Below are 7796 nucleotides of genomic sequence, written 5' to 3'. Positions count from 1 at the left end.
GAGAGGGATGACCACACCCTAAAACATAAATCCTTCCACCATTCCTGGTTGACCAATGTATAGACAAAACTACACATTGGTCAACCAAGGCATTTGGCCGAGTGGTTGTGTAACACCTTTTGTGTGTGAAGTCTCGGGTTCAACTCTTATAGAATGAATTTGCAAAGAAAAAGGAGAGGGGGAGGGAATGTCTGACTGACCTCTTCCTGAGTGATCAGTTGGCTTGCATTATATTATGCAACCACGGCTTTCAGTGTTTCATGAACTATAGAAGGCAACACTCTCTCATTATAGTTTTCACCAAGAGTGCAGTAGATTGTTGGCATCTGATCTGGCACAGGGCGTGTAAGGGCACGAAAAGCTATCTTAACCTATTCAGCACAAATAGCAGGAATTAAATACCAGAATAATTAAAGACAATCGACCTCCTAGCATATAGCAATGCTAAATAAATATTAGTGCAAATAGTAAAGCCCAGATCGAATAACAAGAAACAAATCTACAAAAGGGATTTAGAAAGATCAAAATGTTTCCATAAATTAACCTCCTTGACTACCATATAAAAGTGAAACCTTATTTCGAGGCACGTAATTCTTTTTATCCAGGCTTCAATCAAGAGTTCAAAAACTTTTAAATTTATGAAGAGATCAAGTATGCCATATCTGGAAAAAGTCACTAAAATAAACCAGCAAGTTTTGTTGCCATTTTATTTTGTGCATGATAAATATAAGAAAATCTGTAAAACAAACTTACCATTTGGAGATCGTGACTCCTCGAAGAGCTCTCAACAAGATTGGGACGTGCACAAACATCATAAACAATAGGCCTTTCAAACTAGGGAATCATCAAATGTGTTCCTTCAGGATAAACCTAGACACATTTTATGTTAGTGCAAGCACAAAATGATCCTGTTTGTCAGAATGAATTTAGATAGAACGCAAGTAAACAGAGATACTGATTCTATATCACTGAATAAGTAACCCTTTCATAGTTAATAATATAATAAAATAAAACGTAAGTGGATATAAAATAAAAATGAAATCATGCTTCTCCATTTTATGTGATACCTTGCTAAAATGCTAACTTCAAAATACACAAACCCGTCACAGGTAATTAAAATAGCCTTTGGCTCATGCCTAAAAGTGCAATCATCAAATGGGAGATGAACCTCATCTGCCAAAACAAGGTTGTATATCTTGACGTTCTTATATTACACCAACAAACAAAGGAGAATCTTATTACAAATTGGGACTTAATTAAATGTTATGAGCATAGTCGTCAAATCGAGATTTGAAACATGAATTGAAATGCCTTGTATTGAATCGCAAATCGAATGATTACTAATTTCTAATTTGTAAGTTTGACATAATTATGTCAAGTGCCCTTAAGATTTTATTTCACATAGAACTTAGCCCATAAAATAGCAAAAAACAGCAGCTAACAAGACAATTGTGCTACAGAAGCACTAATGAAACAATAGATACACCAATGTAACAGCATACTAGAACACATATACAGCAAAACATAGCAAAGGTACACCAGAGCAGCACACAGATACAGAGACACCAGATTAGCAAAATGCACCAGATTAGAAGATTAGCTTAAAATATAACTCCAAATTTTCCATCATGTTTATATAGCTTCATGTAGATGATTTCTATGAAATCTTGAAAATGAAACTTTCTATTTATGTAGCTTCATGTAGAGCGAGACAGAGAGAGAGAGAGTACCGATTTGAGCTTGAAATGCGAGTAATCGAGGGGTCAGAGTTCAGATCTGAGCTTCTGAATTTCTGAATCTCTATCTGAATCTTCGATGGAGCTTCGAAATCGCTTCGATGGAGCCTCGATCTGAATCTTCGATGGAGCTTAGATCTGAATCTTCTATGAAGCTTCGAAATCGCTTCGATGGAGCTTCGAATATCTGAATCTTCGATGGAGCTTAAAGAGGGTTAAGAGAGAGAGAGAGAGAGCTCTGATTCAAAATGATGTATGCGTCTAAGGGCTGAGAGAGGGCCCAGATACAAAGTAAGGTTTGAAAAGGCGCGTGTGGCTATCGCATTCGGAGGCGTTTTTAAATGCCTCCTATTATAAAACGGTGCCGTTTTGGTTAAAAGAATATGCGACGTTTATAAAACGCCGTTAAATATTAATAATAGTGACGTTTAAAAAAACGTCGTTAGAAAAACGTCACCATATCCCCTTTTTCCAGCAGTGCAAAAAGAATTGCTGTCAATATGTTATTAGTTAGGACAATGATAGAGACCACTAAAAGTGGTGCTCTAAAGCAATCACTAATGATGTGGCATACACTTTTTTTTTTTTTTTTAAAAGACACAAAAACACTGTGGCAGTGGATGGGACCCATTGCCACATCATTAATGATGGCACTAATTAGTGCTCTCACTCATTTTCCCATTAGTTAAAGGTACCACATATGGATGCCAGCTTGGTACCCTATCTGCATATAATAATTTCTTGTAATTTACACAATGTGTCAATTTGGTCCCTGTCAAAATAGAGCAATTGTGTAGACTTTCCATCCACTAAACTTAACAACTGTTATTTATTAGACTAAAATAATACAATCTATTAAATTAAGGAACAAAATCGAACAAATTAAAACAACATATATCAAATTGACAAATCCTATAAATTACAGAAACCATTTGTATAATTTACCCAAAATTGGATGAAAATTTCGAACTTGAGGTTCATGATTTATAATGATGGAAGCAACAAGGGAAAGGAGACGAAGTTTAATCCATCTCTCTCACAGATAGTCATCTGTGTGGGTTTGTGTGTGTGTGTGTGTGTGTGAGAGAGAGAGAGAGAGAGAGAGAGAGAGAGAGAGAGAGACCCGACATCTGCTGGACGTGGATTACCTTGTGAACAACCGTCAATATTTAATTTAATGAAGAGCGTGGAAGAGGATGTCATTTAGTAAAACACAGACTAACACTGTTTAGTTCATTGATTTGGGTAGGATTTGAAAAGGAAAATAAATGTAAATTGTGAATAAAATATAATTACATTTTATCGATATTTTACACACTTTTTTTTCTCTTTTCTTTTTAAATTCTTTTTCAAATTTATAAACCAAACATAGTTTATAAGTGTAAACCTATAGAACTGCTCAGTTTGGTCAACATAAAGATTCATAGTAATTTGAAGTGAAATGATTGAAATACTAATTTTTTTTAATAAAATTGCATTGCGAGTAGAGCATATGTGCCAATGTATAAAAGGTTTCAGAGATTTTTTTTGTCTCTAAAAGAAAAACATTGTTAGAAAAAATATTAAGAGACAATTTTTAGTCGTTGTGTGAGTTGTTACTACAAAGTCGTTTTGAAAATTCAAAAAAAAAAAAAAAAAAAAAAAATTATTGGCAAAATTTTAAAAATGTTTCTGATAAATATATTTTTACAATACAAAAGAAAAATTCATACTAAAAGATTTACTTTTTGAGACATAAATTTTGATTTTAAAATGATAGTAGTAATTCATTACTAAGGTGCCATTTAGTAACAATTAAACACCTATTTTAGTTTACAAAAAAAAAAAAAAAAAAAAAAAAAAAAACTTGAAAACATGTTTATGTTTATTTTGTGTAAAAACGAAAACAAAATATATATTTGGGGCTGGTTTGGCATCCATGAAAAAAGACAAAAAAATTAAAAAATTATTAAAAAAGTCAAAAAATTATCACTATTTAAAAAATATATACATAAAAAACAAATTAAAAAAAAAGTACAAGTCAAGTTTTGGCATGGCAATGATGGTGCTGTCTGGTGCTGTCAAAACATATATGTATATATATGTGAATAAATATTATTGGAATGATGTGCTGTCAGAACATATATGTATATAGGATGAAATGTCATGGGTACTATTGGGTCAATGGAGGCCCATCACAAGTCCCGTTTTGATAATCGAAACCGTTCAATGTGTAAAACTACTACTATATGTTTGTAAAAACTCACGTTGATCGGATATCGATAATTATATGATCAAATCAATTTTGTATAAACAAGTGGATGATGCACAAAGTAACGGTTGACAAAAATCTAATCCGATCAGATAGCTATTAACATCCAATCAACGTGATTTTTTATAATTATATGATACTCGATGAGTTCTACACATTGAATAGTTCCGATTATCAAAACGAGACACGTGGTGGGCCCCCACGGGCTGAACAACATCGTCCAGTTCGAACAACATCGTAGGCAATCTGGTCCTAGGTGCCCACTGTATGCATGACAGTACCATCACTGTCAGTAGGCATTTATATATGTAGGGATAATGTAGTAATTTTGTTATTTTATACAATATTTTAACACACATTTTTTCGTAAAAAATCAAAAATTTATTCCAAACAACCATATATTTTTTCCTCTACTTTTTAGTCTAAAAAGTCAAAAAGTGCACTTATTTAGAACACCCCAATCAATCCCTTGATATATACATATTTTAAAATTTTATTTTGAAAATAAGTGAAAGAGGTGGCTGCAGGTGATGGTTGCTGATGGTGGCCGAAAATAGTTATCATTGTTAAAAGTGGTGGCCAAAACTGGTTACCAACAATTGGAGGTGGTTGCCACTGATCAGATATATGGTTGGCGGTGCCGGAGGTAATTGTTGGCCATGGGAAGTAGTGATTTCAGTGGTTGTCAACAGTCAGAGATGATGGTCAGTCAGCCACTCAAAGTGATTGCCGAAGGTAGTAAATCCTAGTGAGATGTGGCTGGCAACCGAGGAAGATGGTGGCCAAATGTACTTGGTGGAGGATGTCATGAGCGATAGTGGACGACGGTGGTAGGGATGAGCACCATGAAAGTGAGATATTTAAAATATTAACGAAAGATTATCAAAAATAGAAAAATATTATGCATTATGAAAGTGTGCTACGCATTGAACTTACACTAGTGAAACAATTATCTCTACTTTAGAAGTATGCTAAACATTGGACTACGATTGCTTAGGAAAAATAAAATATCATTGCTTAATTTACATTTCCAGAAAAGTTATGGATCATAAAAAAAATTTCATGAAAATGATCATGAAAGAGTTATGATTCTTGGATTACCTAGATTAGTGTGTGGTGCTTTATTCTAAGTGTAATCTAAGGGTCACAAAACTTTCATGATTATTTTCATAAAATGTTTTTCATCATACCTAGCATTACTGTTTACATTTGACACTGGTTGTGCCATATTTCATAACTTTCGGATATTAATGTTAAACTTACTACTTCATTGATAACAGAAAATATTACATCAAATGATAAACTTATTATATTAATTATACCACAATATACCACATCAAACCATAAATACAAATGATAAAGACTTGTTTGTTTTCCAGAAGAAGAGAGACTGGGTGGTTTAGTTCAGTCCCTTCAATTTTGCATCTTCATTTCGCTCTCTGTGAGACTTAAAGTAATCCAACAAGTTGTTCACATATTTGTCTTGAACATTCCTGTCCACAAACAATCCTTTCATTCCTTTGATTCTCTCCCTGTATATCTTCCCCTCTGTCTCAACCATCACCAATCTCAATGACTCGGCCACTGAGTCCCCCGTGAACCACCCGTCTTGCTCGTCTCTGGGTACCGAGTACCCCATCTTCTTCTCCTCCAGAAGCCTAGCATTCAACCCCTACTCTGCCAAGAAAGTCAACAAAATAAGAGCCTTGTCGTTTAGATATCACCCCATGTGAAGGTTGATTATCTTCTCCATGTGTTGCAACTTCTTCCAACCTACAAAGTCACAAAGATGAGCTGGCCATGTGAAGCCAACACACAAGATAGCTGGCCATATACAAGGCCAGCCTCTCCATCTCCATTCTGTTAGTGTATAAATGGAGGCTAAGGGGATGGTTTGAGATAGAGTAGAGCAAGCCACAGAGAGTGAGATATGTGAGGCGGAAAGACCGTCTCCCTCGGTGTGAGCGAGGGAGACGGGTGAGTGGGTGAGTGAGGAGAGTGTGAGCTCCTCCTCTATTGTAATCTTTCTGTAATATCTCCATTGTTATAGTGATAACAGGCTACTCTCCCGTGGACGTAGGCATTGAGGCCGAACCACGTTAAATATTGTGTCTCCTTGAGTGTGGGTGTGTTTTTCTGCATAGAATAATTTCTATAAGGTCTTGGGCGGGATCCCAGATCCCAACATCTCGAACTATATTGCCTCAACCACCGAGCTCCACCCAGAGTGACTCAAAAACCCACCTACTGAGTCGTGACTCAGTATCTCGAGTTGAGGCACCCAGCTCGTCCACACCACCCCGCGTCCCTTCATTCTGTCCTCAAACCCATCTGGCAACTCAACAACATCAGTGTCACCCAAACCACGCTGCGTCCTCAGAGCCCAAAAAAAATGGTAACTTGGATAGCTCTAACCCGAGAGCTATCTCTGTGACTTCGGCTTGACTCGGTTTTGCCTCACTCCCGAATGCAACATAGAACACTGACCCTTTTGACTGCTTGTCAAGCCACTCTTTCATGGCTTTCCATTCCTCGTTGTCATCGTAGTCCCCATAATTCAGAATCGGAGGAAGCTGGCCAACAGGTATAACTGGTTTTTGGTGAATCTCTTGGAGAGGTTTTAACCATTCAGGTTCAAACTCATGAGAGCTCCTCACAGCCAACACATTGCAGCCTTCAATAGTAGCTCCCATACGATAGGCAGCCGGAATATTTTCATCATACCCGGTTATGTCATCAATGACACGGTTGATCTCAAAGAGTCGAAACGCGACGGTGGATTCAAAGGGCACCCATTTGGGTGGTACAGTGAAGTCCTCAGGTTTTGTGCGGTGGTCTGGAGTCAAGCCCATTAAAGTCGGTGCAGGACCAAAAAAGCATAATGAAGCAGCAATAAAAATACTGAAGTAGGCACGTGAAATGCCGAGTTTGGAGGCAATAGGGCCAAGCCAATAAGGCACAAAATCGTAAATAACCCACTCGGAAGCCATATCTTGTAGAAGTTGAGCGATGGGTTGTTGGAGCTTATCCTAGGCCTTCTTGAGGTACTTGACCTTGTCATATGGAAGATCGATGGTGGACTCCGCGTTTTCAGGGAGTTTGTCGACTTTAGGCAATTGAACCTTCACTAAATTGATGAGAGGAGCTAGATTTGGAGGCAATTTTGGGAGTCTGTGGACGTTTTTAGGAGTGGATATAAAGGAGACTGTGTGACCCTTTTGGGCTATGAGCTTGGAGAGTTCTAAGAAAGGAATCATGTGACCAAAAGCTAACCATGGGAACATTACCATGTGTAGCTTCTGAGCTTTGCTCACGGATGGGTTACTTGTGGAGTCCATGGTTAGAACTTTTAATATTTCCTGTTCGAACTCTCGTATATATAAAATGGAAGAGCACTGACGGAGTGGCAGTTAGGAAATTGACTGGTGGTTAATATTTCAGCAATGTTAGGTATCATGAAAAAAAAATTATGAAAATAATTATAAAAGCTTTGTGACTCTTGGATTACACTTAGAATAAAGCACCACACACTAATCAAGGTAATCCAAGGATCATAACTCTTTCATTATCATTTTCATGAAAAAATTTTCATGATCCCTAACTTTTTCTCTTAATATTTTAACATTTTTTTTGGCTTTGGTTTTTGTTTTTTTTTTCTATTTGGTTTAACTCACTTTATTGAAAATTGAATTTTTCATTTTTCATGTTTTTTTATTTTAATAATTTTTTAATAGTTTACGTAATTTTTTTATTTTTTAAATACATATAATCTAAATATATTTAAAAAATATATAATTTGTACAAAAGTT

The 7796-nt window shown here is 36.1% G+C and overlaps 2 pseudogenes across 1 annotated transcript; both read right to left on the bottom strand.

Moving 5' to 3' along the window:
* Window positions 1-233: 233 nt before the first annotated feature.
* Window positions 234-5626, bottom strand: LOC145820526 (prohibitin-2, mitochondrial pseudogene; annotated as a pseudogene).
* LOC114288499 (putative UDP-rhamnose:rhamnosyltransferase 1 pseudogene) lies at window positions 5204-7358 on the bottom strand (annotated as a pseudogene). The gene has a single exon (XR_014340701.1). The product of XR_014340701.1 is annotated as a putative UDP-rhamnose:rhamnosyltransferase 1 pseudogene (transcript).
* Window positions 7359-7796: the final 438 nt, after the last annotated feature.

Source organism: Camellia sinensis, chromosome 1, assembly GCF_055761805.1.
Source record: "Camellia sinensis isolate YWXY chromosome 1, ASM5576180v1, whole genome shotgun sequence".
Lineage (NCBI taxonomy): Eukaryota > Viridiplantae > Streptophyta > Magnoliopsida > Ericales > Theaceae > Camellia > Camellia sinensis.
The sequence above is the reverse complement of the archived record's forward strand: the minus strand, read 5'-3'. Positions and strand labels throughout refer to the sequence as shown.